At 43.1% G+C, this 16,261-nt stretch overlaps 1 pseudogene; it reads right to left on the bottom strand.

Moving 5' to 3' along the window:
- Positions 1-471: 471 nt before the first annotated feature.
- LOC133090247 (nuclear transport factor 2-like) lies at positions 472-863 on the bottom strand (annotated as a pseudogene).
- Between the last annotated feature and the right edge of the window lie 15,398 nt (positions 864-16,261).

A 16,261-nucleotide genomic window follows, 5' to 3' on the forward strand; every position in this document is an offset into this window, starting at 1 on the left:
TCTGCCTTTACCCCCCCCCCCACACAACTACTTGGTATAATTTCTTTAAAAAGGTTGTTTTTGTTTTTGTTAAGAAAATTTCCGTGGTTTGATTGTATCATGAGGCATTGAAACATCTGAACAAATCAGTACATCTGGGCAGCGAGGCAGCAGCTTTCTCCTTCACTTCTTTGGGTTACTAAAACAACTTGTCAGTAGATTAAAAAAAAAGAAAAAAGAAAAAAGACAACGTTTTGCATTAACTTGTCTTTCCAAGGCATGCGCTGGTACGGCACAAACTTCTCCTGTCAGATGCAAGTAGTCTAGCGTCCAAACATCATGCACAATACCTCAGTAGCAGAGGCGTGCTGCGCTCACTCGCACCGCGGCCCTGCTCATTCGTGTATGATATTCGGAGCATCTGGAGGAGTGCGAATAGTATCGGGAGGAGGAGGGAGGAGGAAACAGCATGAGTGCCTGGCTGGGAGAGCGTTAGCCCAAGGTGTGCAGGGCAAGCCTGGACCTGTCATTGGTGCAAACCCAAGCATCAGGTGATGTTCTTTAATAGGAACATCTGGTGGAACCCCGTGGTAGGGTCTTCACTTGCGTTGAGCTGGGCTACAACCATGCTGATGCTGCAGCTATCTGGCATGGGCTGATGGTGCTGAGCCGTGACGCTGTGCTGGATTTTGCGGAATGGAAGCTAGACAATTTCTCCACAATGGCAGCTTTCCCCTGAAACTGCTGTCCTTTCCAGGTAAGGCATGGCGCGTCAATATAAATTGCGCCTCGTTGGGTTCTGTCGTTATCAAATAACTGGTAGTAATGTTGAGTGAAGCTGGATACAATCTGCTCCCAAACTGGCTTGTCTCCCATTCTGGAGCATCACCGGTCTTGTTGAGACCCAAGGGGCTGCAACGATGGCGACAGCAACCCAGCGCGGTCTGTCTGTTCGTTTGTTTTAAAATTTACTTACTCTAGTAGCACAGAGCTAACACCCTGATAAATCCTCAGAAATTATCCAGCATCAAACTCCTTAACTGAGTTGAAAAAGCCTGGAAAAGTTAACAGCCGCATTCGAGGAATTTCTAGGGACACAACAGGTACATCTGACCCCTGATATCCGGGACTCTTTACAGGGACCATTGCCTGGTCTCTCTGTTATTACAGAGCCTTCCCATTGCTGGAAGCCGGATACTCCAAGCCCTTGGACTTCTCCCTTGCTTTCTCCACTGAACCCTCCCGCCTTGCGTAATTCCCCCTACTCCCACCCCATCTCCACCGATGGCCCCCGCCCGGGCTCCAGGAGTTTCTGGGGGTCAGCCCTGCCAGTGCCACGTTCTCTGACGCAGGTGGTCGCGCCTTACAAAGGCCCTGAAGCCTAGGGAGTGGTGGGCTGGCCGCAAGGGAGGGTCTAGGACAGTGGCCTCTCTGCCGTCGCTCTTCGGGCTGGGAAGGCGAGGGTCGGGGAGGTGTGCATCCTGCCAAGTACATAGGCGCCCGCGCGGGAATTTCTAAGGGTGGGCGCTGTATTTCAAACAGGCTACTCCGGCAGACGGCTGGACCCAGGAGCCGCCCGCCACTGTCGGTAACCACCGGTCACCAACTTTGGTTCTGGGACACCGCGGTAAGAAGGGCTCGCGCTGGCCCTATCACCCTTGGAGGGGTGACATTGCGGGGTCTTAGGTAGTTCCTCCCCGCTCCCATAGATGAATGGGAGAGGCCTTGGGGATGAATGTTTATTCCCAAATTGCCATGCAGATATTTGAAATCAGAATTAAGCAGAATTTCAGTTCTCCCATTTCTAGGGCGAAAGGTTGTTCAAAGAAATTTAAAAAGCAAATCGTTTTCCTAGGGAATCTTCTGAAAAAAGGAAGCGAACTTGTTTTTGCCTCTCGATTGTTCCGATGCGTCGTTGATGACAAATTGAATAAGCGAGAAGAAAAGGCGTGGCACCGCGCTGGCTTTCCTGCACCGCGGCTGTTGCACGCCTGCGGGGATTCCTCACATTCGCAAATGAAAAGCTGGTCTCCCAGAGTTGAGAACCACTGCCGAAGGGCAAATCGCCCCCGGGTCTGAGCTTCCATCTTCTCCTCCGACTACAGCTCCTCACCAGGTTTTGCGAATTTGCCTTCCCTCTCCTTACACTTCCACCGACATCTCTGATACCCAGCGCATTTTGCACTCGTCTTTCCTACTGGGGGCTTTAAAAAAAAAAAAAAAGATCTGCGAGTTCAGTTTCTTTGGACTGTTGTCCGCCCAGGTCCTGGGGGCCCAGTGAATGCCAGTCAGAACGAGAACAGGGAGCCCTTTAAACCTGGAACCTCGCAACAAATCCTTTCCCAACAGGTCTTAGACTGGTGTGTTTCACCCTGTGAATTGTGCATGGCTTAATCAACGTAGTGGTCCAGTATTATTATTTTTTTAATGGAAGAGACTAGTGGAGATTAGATGCCAGAGCACATTGTTCTAGTTTTGGAAATGAGTCCATAGACTCTGGTATGTCTGAAATAGGGCTTTTGTTTTCTCAAGATCTGCGAGAAGTAAGAATAAGGGGAGTATCCACCAGCAAGAAACCACTGGTTACTTCATTACAGTTCCTATCTCCACAAGTTTATGGGTTCTTTTAGAGAACAAAAGGAGACAGCCCCACCTCCCAAATACTTTTGGTTTGGGGATCAGCCCTGGGAGTCTGGTAAGTCCTCAAAAGTAAACTCACAATCTATGTTTGAAAAGCCATTCAAGCACATGTTTTTGAAATCTACCCTGAATAACCATAGATAAAGTGGAATTTGCATTTGAAAAGGGATCCAAATATACATTTAAAAGAGGAATCAGAGGAGTCCCGGCTTTATTGGGAACAACAAAGGGAAGCAGGACCTTGAGTGAGGAAAATGAAAGGAATTTTTTTGTTGTGTTACTTTAACTTTTAGAACACTTGACAAAATTCTGATTATAGAGGGGGCTGCTTTTTCTTATCAGGCTATGTCAGGGTAAGTATTGTTCCTTAAATTTTGTTCCCATTTTATACATACATGCATATTTACATACACATAAATACATATGTACTAGATACGATGTTAAATATATTTCTTTGGCTTTCAATTTTAAAAAGTGTGAGAGACAGTAACCATATTATTAGATTATGCGTTCTTAAAGAGCTGCCTTTGAAACTCTGTGTGTAATGAAAATCCTGATTCCTGGGTCCCTCCAAAACCTTCCAAATGGTAAGTACTAGGTGAAAGTCTCTCCAATCTGCATTTTAGCACCACTGGTCTGTCAGTATTTCTCAGAGAGCAGTGGAAGCCCGCCTACATCAAAACTACCTGGGGTATATGTATACATTGTGAAGTAAGTTTAGTTAATACAATTTTAGTTAAATCCATCACCACACAAAGTTACAGTTGTGTGTGTGAACTTTTTTAAAAAATTTATTTATCTTCTTTTATTTTTGGCTGCATTGGGTCTTCATTGCTGCACGCGGGGCTTTCTCTAGTTGCAGTGAGAGGGGGCTATTCTTCCTTGCCAGGCCCGGGCGGCTTCTCTTGTTGCGGAGCACAGACTCTAGGTGCACAGTCTTCAGTAGTTGTGGCTCGTGGGTTCTAGAGCGCAGACTCAGTAGTTGTGGCACGCGGGCTCAGTAGTTGTGGCTCACGGGCTGTAGAGCATAGGCTCAGTAGTTGTGGCGCATGGGCTTAGTTGCTCCGCGGCATGTGGGATCTTCCCAGACCAGGGCTCGAACCCGTGTGCCCTGCATTGGCAGGCGGATTCTCTACCACTGCGCCACCAGGGAAGCCGGTGTGTGTGAACTTTTAAGATCTACTTTCTAAGCAACTTTCAAATATACGATACACTGTGGTTAACTACAGTCACCATGACGTACTTTACTACCCCAGGAAGTAAACTTGGAAGTTTGTACCTTTGGACCACCTTCACCCATTTCCCTTCCCTCACCCCCAACCATCGTATTTTAATGTGGAACAAAAGGAAAATTCCCCAGTCAGGGCGGGGCTATAACGCCTGAAGCATCCCTCTCTGCCCAAACTCCAGGGGTGGCTTTAGAGTTTAGCTGGGGCGGGCGCGCCTCCTCTCTCTGCTGGGGAATGGGAAGGCAGAGTTGCACCTCGGTACCCCCCGTAGTGGAGTGGGGCGTTTTAAGTTATGAACTTCCTCACCATGTCTGCTCCTATCGGCAACTCTTCTAAAATTAAAGTGGCTTGCTGGCTCAAAGGCTGGAAAACACTTTTATAAAGTGTACTGCTGCGCGCCGCCTCCCAGGGGAGATCTTGGAGCGCCACCCTTTTGGGGTCTCCCTGGCCTGGGGCTGAGGAGTTACCTCCTTGCAGTAAAAGTCAAAACTTGTTCAGGGGAGTCCAGGACACGAGGCCCAGAGCCTACCGGGAGCACATCCAGAGGTCCTAGAAGACAGGAGGGAATACAGTGACAAAGGCGCGATCCATTGTGCGGGGCGGATTCCAGGCCTTCGAAGCACCGCGGAGGTGTTCCGAGGACATCACATTCAAACTGGATCCGTTGGGAACATGCACTTTCGGTGAAATGGTGACCCGTGGAGAGCCACAAGCTCTGGACATTTTAAAATACAAATTGCAAGATCATGCGTTTTCCTTTTCGAGTAGTCATAAATCTATTCCTTGCAACTACCGAGTTCAGCGGGAGTTGAATTTCTCTATCAGTTTCACTTTGCTGTAACCACCAGAGGGCGGAGAAGATGCTTCGGGCGGTTTGCGGGGTTCAAAATCATCCGTTGAGTCCAGCCCGTGGGCTAGAAAATGAGTGGGGGAGTGTTAACACCACGAAACCCGAGCTACCTTCGGAGAGCTAACCCGGCTGGGCGAATATGTATTGCTGGAAATGCGGAAGCAACTCTCAGGGGAGATGAGCGACAGACGGACGGGCATCCTTGTCCCGCGCACGCCAGGACCGGCTGAGCTCACCTTCACGCTCACGCGGGTCCACTTGGGTGCCGCGCGCTCCACACACAGGCCCCTAGACCAGCTCACTGCAGCGCCTGGACAAGACTTCTTTTTTTTTCCCCCTCTTGTCTTTGTTTGACTTAGAGGTATAGGACTGATTTCAGCTGAGCAAGCCCAAGGCCTCTTTCCTGCCTCTTGTGGAAACAGTTGGCTCTTCTTCACACCCATGTGAAAAGGACTCATCCCTGACTCTCGTCAGGTGACATTTGCTTTGCAGAAGCAAAGGAATGAAATGAAAAGGGCCTTTCGCCTCTTTTTCGTCTGCTTTCCCCCTTCTCCTCTCCCATGCTCCTCCCCCTTCTCCCCTTCCTCATATTTCTCTTCCGCCTCCTACTTTTTCTCCTCCTCCCCTTCCTCTTCATCCTTCTCCTCTTCTAACTTCTTCGCACTGAATTTGGGATTTAAAAGCCCTTGGAGAGGAGTTCTGAAGGCCAGGATGGTATCAGTCACGCTGACTTTGTCCAGTTTCATGATTTTTGTTTACAGTTGGTTGTAGCAATATTGTTGGAAGGAAATAAACTGCAAAACTTAAGTACATATTTGTGGTTTTGTATATAATACACACACACCCAAATGTGAATGTTCCCTCATCGTACCGTTCTTCTCTATAATTGAGTATGCAACTTTCTAGATTTATCTTTATCTGTATTCAGATATTTTGGGGCATAGTTTTTATCCAGAATGTCTCTGTTCACAGCCCTGGGGGTTAAGGAGTGAACAAGGTATGCAGGTTTCCTGTATTTTTGCTGTTGTGTGTGTGTGTGTTTATCACCTGCATGGGAGATTTAAAAAAAAATTATTTTACTTAAATTAGATCACAAGATACATATATTTGGCATGAAGCTTTCTTCGTTTAGCAACATATTATGTGCCCTGTGGATATGATATGAAATAATGATTCCTTATTCATGGGCATTCTGTTCTTTATTCTCTTTGTACAGCAAGCAGTTCTTCCCTAAGTACCCCTGAACATAAATCATGTGAACATAAGTCAGTATTCCTTCAGGAGAGATACCTAGGAAGTGGAGCCACTACTTCAGAGGTTACTGCAAATTGTCCTTTCAAGGCACACTTCCAGGATAAGGTGTAAGCATACCCACTTGCCTGCGTTGTGGTCAATGATAGATTATGTCAGGCTTTTAAAGTTCCTGCTAATCTAACAGAGAAATGGGTTCTTTTTGTTATAATTTGCACTACCTAATCACTGGGGGGACAAATATCTTTTTATATGGATAACCATTTTTATGTTAATGGCAGCCAGCATCCAAGATGACCTCTATTCAATCTTCTGCTGCTCCCACCCTATGTGGCTCCCTCCCACATCCTACCGGGGTTAGTTTGTGAGACCAACAGCTTAAGGCAGAAGGGATGGTATATCCCTTCCAGGATTAAGTTACAAAAGCTTTCATCTAGGTAGCTCCCTTGCCCACTTGTGCGGTCTCTCCCTCTGTCTATCTCATCACCCTCATAGAAGTTGGGAAGCCAACTTTTATATCGTGAGCAGTCCTATGGGAAGGGCCTTGTGGCCAGGAATTGAAGCCCCTTGCCAGCAGCTGAGTGCCAGCTTGGAAGTGGATCCTGTAAACCCAGGCAAGCCTCAGAGCCTAGCTACTGTCTGAGTCTTTTTTTTTTTTTTTTTTTTATTTATTTATTTTTTGCTGCGTTGGGTCTTTGTTGCTGTGAGCGGGCTTTCTCTAGTTGCGGCCAGCGGGGGCTACTCTTCTTCGGGCTTCTCACTGCAGTGGCTTCTCTTGTGGAGCATGGGCTCTAGGCATACGAGCTTCAGTAGTTGTGGCTCGGCGGGCTCAGTAGTTGTGGCTATCGGGCTCTAGAGCGCAGGTCAGTGGTTGTGGCTCACGGGCTTAGTTGCTCCGCGGCATGTGGGATCTTCCAGGGCTCAAACCTCTGTCCCCTGCATTGGCAGGCGGATTCTTAACCACTGCGCCACCAGGGAAGCCCCTACTGTCTGAGTCTTAAATGCAGCCTCCGGAGAGACCCTGAGCCAGAACCACCCACTAAACCACGCCCACATCCTTGACCCACAGACACTGAGACTACAATTGTTTGCTGTTTTAAGCAACTTGTTATACACATGGCAACAGAAAAATAATAAAATGTCTTATTTGCTTCTTTATTTTTAAGAGCACTTTACACATTTTGGATATTAATAATTTATTATACAAAATGAGAATCTTGGGTCTACCCTGGTGGTTCAGTGGTTAAGACTCCACACTGCCAATGCAGGGGACCTGGGTTCAATCCCTGATCAGGGAACTTGATCCCGCATGTTGCAACTAAAAGATCCTGCATGCCGCAACTGAGACCCGGCGCAGCCAAATAAATAAATAAATAAATGAATAAATAAATATAGAAAAATAAAATGAGAATCTTTTCACAAATATATCATTCATCATTTATCTTTTAAAAATATTTTTTTTCCGTTATAGGTTATTATAAGGTATTGAGTATAGTTCCCTGTGCTCTGCAGTAGGTCATTGTTGGTTATCTATTTTATATATAATAGTGTGTATGTGTTAATCCCAAACTCCTGATTTATCCCTCCTCCCCCTTTCCCTTTGGTAACCATAAGTTTGTTTTCTATGTCTATGAGTCTGTTTCTGTTTTGTAAATAAGTTCATTTTTACTATTTTTTAGATTCTACATATAAGTGACATCATAATAGTTGTCTTTCTCTGTCTGACTTACTTCACCTAGTATGATAATCTCTAGGTCCATCCAGGTTGCTGCAAATGGCATTATTTAATTCTTTTTTGTGGCTGAATAATACTCCATTGTATATATATACCTCATCTTCTTTATCCCTTCATTTCTCAATGGACATTTAGGTTGCTTTCATGTCTTGGCTACTGTAAATAGTGCTGCTGTGAACGTTGGGGTGCATATATCTTTTTTAATTAGAGTTTTCTTCTTTTCCAGATATATGCCCAGGAGTGGGATTGCTGGATCATATAGTAACTCTATTTTTAGTTTTCTAAGGAACCTCCATACTGTTTTCTATAATGGCTGCACCTATTTATATTCCCACCAATAGTGTAGGAAGATTCTGTTTTCTCCACACCCTCTCCAGCATTTATTATTTGTAGACTTTTTGAAAATAGCCATTTTGACTGGTGTGAGTTGACACTTCATTGTAGTTTTGATTTGCATTTCTCTAATAATTAGTGATCTTGAGCATCTTTTCATGTGCCTGTTGGCCATCTGTATGTCTTCTTTGGAGAAATCTTTATTTAGGTCTTCTGCCCATTTTTTTATTGGGTTGTTTGTTTTCTTGTATTGAGTGGTAATAGCTGTTGGTATATTTTGGAAATTAAGTCCTTGTTGGTCACATCGTTTGCAAACATTTTCTCCCAGTCCATAGGTTTTCTTTTCATTTTGTTCAAGGTTTCCTTTGCTGTGCAAAAGCTTATAAATCTGATTAGGTCCCATTTGTTTATTTTTGCTTTTATTTCTATTGCTTTGGAAGACAGACCTAAGAAAACATTGCTATGATGTATGTCAGAGAATGTTTTGCCTATGTTCTCTTCTAGGAGTTTCATGGTGTCATGTCTTATATTTAAGTCTGTAAGCCATTTTGAGTTTAGTTTTGTATATGGTATGAGGGAATGTTCTAACTTCCTTGATTTACATGCAGCTGACCGTCCAGCTTTCCCAACACCACTTGCTGAAGGGACTGTCTTTTCTCCATTGTATACTCTTGCCTCCTTTGTCAAAGATTAATTGGTCATGGGTGTGTGGGTTAATTTCTGGGCTCCCTCTTCTGTTCCATTGAGCTATATGTTGTTTTTGTGCCAGTACCATGCTGTTTTGATTACTGTAGCTTTGTAGTATTGTCTGAAATCTGAAAGGGTTATGCGTCCAGTTTTGTTCTTTTTTCTCAGGATTGCTTTGGCAATTCTAGGTCTTTTCTGGTTTCACACAAATTTTAGGATTGCTTGTTCTAGTTCTGTGAAAAATGTCATGGGTAATTTCATAGGGATTGCATTAAGCCTGTAGATTGCTTTGGGTAGTGTGGCCATTTTAACAATATTAATTCTTCCATTCCAAGAGTGTGGGGTATCTTTCCATTTCCTTGAATCATCTTCGATTTTCTTTATCAATGTTTTATAGTTCTCAGCATATAAGTCTTTTTTGCTTCTTTATTTTCAGGAGCCCTTTACACATTTTGGATAGTAATAATTTATTATATAAAATGAGAATCTTTTCACAAATATATCCTTCATCATTTTTATTTTAACTTTATATATAGCATCTTTTGTCAAATGCAAGATTTAGAATCAAGGAAATATGAAGCTGAGTTTTGCTAAGTGACTGGGGGTATAAACATTTTAAATTGAAGTAGGGAGAGAATATTATAAAATTGAAGAAGATTCTTTGATGTACTGGGAAACAGTGACCAAGAACCTTGAGATAGGTCCACATTCAGGCCTGGGACTCAGACAAGAGCAGTTTAGGGGAGTGTTGAGAGCAAAGGATTTGGGGCTGCACAACTTTATATTTTTGGCTGCACTGCATGGCATGTGGGATCTTAGTTCCCTGACCAGGGATTGAACCCACACCCTCTGCGTCGGAAGTGCAGAGTCTTAACTACTGGACTGCCAAGGAAGTGCCTGTGGGGCTGCACAACTTTTAGATCAGCTCAGCTGCCACCTCCCATGGTGTGATCTTTTATTAAAAAAAAAAAAATTATTTATTTATTTATTTTATTTTGGCTGCATCAGGTCTCAGTTGCTGCACGCAGGGTCTTTATTGTGGTGCATGGGCTTCTCTCTAGTTGTGGCACACAGGCTCTGTAGTTGTGGTGCATGGGCTCTCTAGTTGTGGCCTGCATGCTCATTAGTTGTGGCACAGGCTTAGTTGCCCTGTGGCATGTGGGATCTTAGTTCCCCAACCAGGGATCAAACCCACCGCATCCCCTGCATTGGAAGGCAGATTCTTAGCCACTGAACCACCAGGGAAGTCCCTCCTATAGTGTGATCTTGTACACTAATGTAACTTCACTGTAGCTCAGTTTCCTCAAATGATAGTAATCATAGTTAGTTCTCACCCTATAGGGTTATTGTAGGAGTAAAACATTTAATAGATGTGTTATTATATAATGTAATAATATCTACTAATGTACAATACTTCTAGATTATAGAATAGTACATTTTATATAGCGTATGTGTGATTATATAGGCACTATACTATAATTTAGAATACAGTCTACAATATATACGAACCATTTCTTAAATATAACAGACTGTAGTGCAAGCTATGATTATTTTTTAAACTTCAGTTCCCTCATTAATAGAATAAGGATGTTGGTAATAAGAAATATATATTTGGTCTTTGTCCCTAGTTCCTGACACAGAGTTTCTAAAATCCTTGATACTTCCTGAGTGATATGCATGAGAGAGTATATTTTTTAATTCAAATAAGCCCCTTTCAACCACACCTGAGTTTATACTTATTTGAACTTATTTGAGCTCAAGTTGGGCTCCTAGGTAGCTTCAGGATGGGGACTGGTTGCCACAGAAACCAATAATTGTGATTAGAGTGTTGGAACTTTCAGCCCCACTGCCCAACCTCCCAGGAGGTGAGAGGGACTGGAGATTGAGTTCCGTCACCAACGGCCAATGATTTAATCAACCATGCCTATGTGATGGAGCCTCCATAAAAAAAACCCTAAATGGTGGGGTTCAGAGAGCTTACAGGTTGGTGAGCATATGGAGGTACTAGGAGGGTGGTGTGCTTGGAGAGGGCATGGAAACTCACCCCCACCCCCTACCTTGTCCTATGTGTCTCTTCCATTTGGTTGTTACTGAGTTATATCCTTTATAAAAAACTAGTAAATACTTTCCTAAGTTCTGTGAGTCATTCTAGCAAATTATCTACCTTTTATTTTTTATTTTATTGAAGTATAGTTCATTTACAATGTTGTGTTAATTTCTACTATACATCAAAGTGATTCAGTTATACATATATATGTATATATATATATTTTTATATTCTTTTCCATTATGATTTATCACAGGTTATTGAATATAGTTTCCTGTGCTATACAGTAGGACCTTGTTGTTTATCCATTCTGTATGTAATAGTTTGCATCTCTAACAAATTATTGAAACTGAGTTGGGGAGTGGACATGGTAACTCTTGCATTTATAGCTGGTTGGTCAGAAGTACCCGTGACAACCTGGACGTCTGATTGGCATATGTAGTGGGGTCAGTCTTGTGGGACTGAGCCCTTAACTTGTGAGATTTGACATTAATTCTGGGTAGATAGTATCAGAATTGAGTTGTAGGACACCCAATTAGAGTCCAGACATTTGCAGAATCAGTTGTTGGGTAGAGGAAACCCCCACACATTTTGTGTCATGAGTGTGAGCAAAAATAGTTCAGAGGGTTAAATAGGGTGATGTCAGCAAAATGTTTTGCGTAGTTCTGGCACAAGATTTTCAGTGTTAATTACCTTGAAATTGCTGAGGAAAAAGAAATTGAGTCCTTTTAAACTAATGCATATAATCAAACAGAAATTGATTGAGTACTTACTATTTGCAAAACTTGGTTCTGACCCCTGGGAGAAGAAGATGAGGAGGCAACCATGTGTAAATGGACTTTGAATGTGCTTTGCTTTTTTTTTTTTTTTTTAAATATATGTCTACTTCTTTATTATACGGTATTTTTTTGGAATGTGCTTTTATTTTTTATTTTTTATAAATTTATTTATTTATTTTTGGCTGCGTTGGGTCTTCGTTGCTGTGCACGGGCTTTCTCTAGTTGTGGCGAGTGGGGGGCTCCTCTTCATTGCAGTGGGAGGGCTTCTCATTGCGGTGGCTTCTCTTGTTGGGGAACACAGGCTCTAGGTGCGTGGGCTTCAGTAGTTGTGGCTTGTGGGCTCTAGAGCGCAGGCTCAGTAGTTGTGGCACACGGGCTTAGTCGCTCCGCGGCATGTGGGATCTTCCCGGATCAGGGCTCGAACCTGTGTCCCCTGCATTGGCAGGCAGATTCTTAACCATTGTGCCACCAGGGAAGCCCTGGAATGTGCTTTTAATAGTTAGAAATAAAGGAAACTAGTAACACAACATTGTAAATCAAATATATGCCAATAAAAATTAAAAAAAAAAAGCCATTGGCACACCTACTTAAAAAAAGAAAGAAAGAAAGGAAACTAGAGAAAATTGGGGGAGTATGACAGTCTGACCATTAACTTCTTCCTTCTCTTCCTCATTTCCTCTGGGTTATTCCAGGGGTGTCCAAGGTTCAACCTTTCTGAAGCATGCCATGAAGTGTGTTTGTGATAGAGATGAAAGTTGGGCAGTGTTGGAGGGAAGGGATTGTAGGGCCATGGTTCTCCCATGGTGCCCTGGAGACATGGGCCATGCAGGCAAAACTTTGTCTCAGTGAGCTTGGGCTGCTGTAACAAGGTACCACAGACCAGGCAGCTTCAACAACAGAAATTATATCTCACAATTCTTCATGCTACAGGTGTGAGATCAGGGTGCCGGCAAGTTAGGTTTCATTCTGAGGCTTCTTGTCTTGGCTTGTAGGTGACTGGATCTTGCAGTGTGCTCCATTACCTCTTCTCTGAGCTCAGAGAGAGAGAGATTTCCTTCTTCTTATGAGGGCACTAATCCCAACATTAGGGCCCTATCCTCATGACCTCATCTAACACTAATTATGTCCCAAAGGTCCCACCTCCTAACACCATCACATTGGGGGTTGGAGATTCAACATATGAATTTGGGGGGGGCACATTCAGTCCACACAGGCTTGAACCACAGCTCATCTGAGTCTTGACAGAACTCCTTGTGATCCCCCTGGAATATGAGACCATGGTAAGCCTGTGAGGAGTTGCTCTGATGCTGTCTCCCACTTACTCCCTATCTCCCCAGGGAGGCTGTCATGCATTTTCTCAGGACTTTTGAGGCTCTAGTGAGGCGTGGGGCTTTCTGCCCTGCCCCACTCAGAAGAGAGCTGCAGAATATAAAACTGCTTAGCTGCAGTCTAGGATGGTCTCCTCCACTATGGAACATCCCACAACTTGCCCCTTTCATTGGGGTATTGTCTTTTTGGTGTGTGGGAAGAGGGCCACGGGGAGCTGGGGCACTTTTGGCTGTTCTTCCTTTTGCTATATAAGTAATCAAGTGTCTGAACCTAAAAGTGGTTCCTTGTATCTTTACCAGCTGGATCAGTCACACAAATCCAAAAGAGGACCCCTAGGACATGTTGGGCTGTGAGGATGGGCATTTCCAGTTGTCAGGACTGAGGAACACAGCTAGCATTTAGTGGGGCCAGGATCTGCCTCGAGGAAGATTATGCTTCTTTTTTGTTTTTTTAATTTTATTGAAGTGTAGTTGACTTACAATGTTGTGTTAATTTCTGCTATACAGCAAAGTGATTCAGATATATATATATATATATATATATATATATATATATATTCTTTTTCGTATTCTTTTCCATTATGGTTTATCATAGGTATTGAATATAGTCCCCTGTGCTATACAGTAGGACCTTGTTGTTTATCCATCCTATATATAATAGTTTGTATCTGCTAGATTATGCTTTTTTTTTTTTTTTGGCTGCATTTTGTCTTCATTGCTGCACGCGGGCTTTCTCTAGTTGTGGTGAGTGGGGCCTACTTTTCTTTGGAGTGTGTGAGCTTCTCATTGCAGTGGCTTCTTTTGCTGCAGAGCACAGGCTCTAGGCACGTGGGCTTCAGTAGTTGTGGTGCACAGGCTCAGTAGTTGTGGCTCATGGGCTCTAGAGCACAGTGTATTCTTTTATAAAGGAATGATATTAAACTGGATGATATCTAATATCTTTTTATTTCTAAACAATTGAAAGAGGCTCGCCTGCAGGTTTACAAAAGCCTTTCTTGTGAAAGGGTTTTGATGAAGGGTGAACAGAAGGGCATTTGGTTAACTTAAGTGAGGTGGAGGGGAGGCGCCCCATGAAGGTGAGTGCTTCACAGTGTCGGTCTCTTGGTTACAAAGAGGGGGAGGTTCCTGCTTCCTGGTTTTGCACAGGTGTCAGCCAAACATTTCTCCCCCACCTCCTGTAAGTAACTATATGAATGTTCATCTAGAAAAACAACATCTTTCCCCAGTATCCAGTCATTCGCCTCTCTCCTGGAGATTTCAACACCTTGCACACTCTTTCCTTCAGTGACTAGCTATCTCCTTTCTCTGGTCCTCTGCACTCTCTTCTAGTCCTTGCTTTTCTTTCTTTGTCTCCTTAACCTGGGAAGGAGGGTGGAAGGTTGAGTGCTACTAACACCCATGACCAGCAGAGGGTGGCAGAGAGTAGCAGAAGCAAATTAGCGGGGATTCTCCCACCCTAGCTAAGCAATGAGGTCAGTTGTTGGGGGCTGCAGACCAGGCCAGGCCAGGTGGCCGGTTTTGCTTAGAGTCCTAAAGAGGAGAGGAGAGGCCAGGCCTAAGAAGTGTTGAGACCCCCGCGGCCCAAGATGCAGCTGGAGCCAGTTTCTGGAAAGGAGAAGTGCCCAGAATGTGGGCAGGAAACACATTGTGACAGCAGTTCCAGGCCACTTCCATTTTTTCTTTCTTTCCCTTTTTTTTTTTTGTTTTTTGTTTAGAGAATCCCAGTACATTAAAAAAAAGAAGAAGTGACAAAGCAGGATTACGAAATTGTGGTGTGTTTTATTTATTTATTTATTTTAAAAATATTTATTTATTTTATTTTTGGCTGCATTGGGTCTTCGTTGTTACGCGCAGGCTTTTTCTAGTTGTAGCAAGCAGGGGCTACTCTTCCTTGCTGTACGTGGGCTTCTCATTCTCTTGTTGTGGAGCACAGGGTCTAGGTGCGTGAGCTTCAGTATTTGTGGCGCGCGGGCTTAATTGCTCCACTGCATGTGGGATCTTCCTGGACCAGAGCTCGAACCCATGTCCCCTGCATTGGCAGGCAGATTCTTAACCACTGCACCAGCAGGGAAGTCCCTGTGGTGTGTTTTAAATGTTTACCTTGAATAAACCTCCCATTTACAGAAAACTGAAGGTCCAGTGCAATGATAGGTTATTTATTTTTATTAAAAAAATGTAAAAATATCAATTATTTATTTATTAAAAATTAAGTTACACTTGACATACAATATTGTATTAGTTTCAGATGTGTAACATAGTGGTTTAATATTTTTATACATTATGCAATAATCACACTAAGTCCAGTTACCATCTGTCACCATTAAAGTTATTATAATATTGACTATATTCCCTATTCTGAATATTACATCTCATGATTTATTTATTTTTTTAATTTAAAAAATTTAAATTATTTATTTATTTGGCCACACCACGCAGCATGCAGGATCCCCTACCAGGGGTCGACCATGTGTGCCCACTGCAGTGGAAGTGCAGAGTCTTAACCACTGGACTTCCAGGGAAGTCCCGATTTATTTATTTTGTAACTGGAAGTTTGTGCTTCTTAATCACCTTCACCTATTTCACTCCCCCTGCAACTATTAGTTTTTCCTCTATCTGTGGATTTATTCTTGTTTTGTTTTTTAAATTCCACACATAAGTGAAATATGGTATTTGTCTTTCTTTGTCTGACTTATCTTACTTAGCATAATACACTCTAGGTCCATCCATGTTGTCACAAATGGCAAGATTTCATTCTTTTTTATGATTAACATTTTATATATATATATACATATATATACATGTATATATACATGTATATATATATATACACACACCACATCTTCTTTATCTGTTCATCTGTTCATGGATGCTTAAGTTGCTTCCATATCTTGAAACCTGCAATGAACATAGTGATGCATTTATCTCTTTGAATTAGTGTCTCTGTTTTCTTAGAATAAATACCCAGAGGTGGAATTGTTGGATTGTATGGTAGTTCTATTTTTAGTTTTTTGAGGAACCTCTATACTATTTTCCACAGTGGCTGAACCAATTTACATTCCCACCAATGGTGCCTGAGGGTTCCCTTTTATCCACATCCTCACCAACAATTGTTGTTTTTGTCTTTTTGATAATGGCCATTCTGACAAGTGTGAAGTGATATCTCATCATGTCGGGTTTTTTTGACTTATTTATTATTTATTTGTTTATTTTATTTATTTTCGGCTGCATCGGGTCTTACTTGCGGCACATAGGATCTTCGCTGAGGCATGCAGGATCTTTCGTTGCGGCGCACGGGCTTCTCTCTAGGTGTCGAGTGCGGGTTTTCTCTCTCTAGTTGTGGCGCGCAGGCTCCAGGGTGCGTGGGCTCTGTAGTTTAAGGCACGGGGGCTGTAGTTGAGGTGGG

The sequence above is a fragment of the Eubalaena glacialis genome, chromosome 4, assembly GCF_028564815.1.
Source record: "Eubalaena glacialis isolate mEubGla1 chromosome 4, mEubGla1.1.hap2.+ XY, whole genome shotgun sequence".
In the NCBI taxonomy this organism is placed as follows: Eukaryota; Metazoa; Chordata; class Mammalia; order Artiodactyla; family Balaenidae; genus Eubalaena; species Eubalaena glacialis.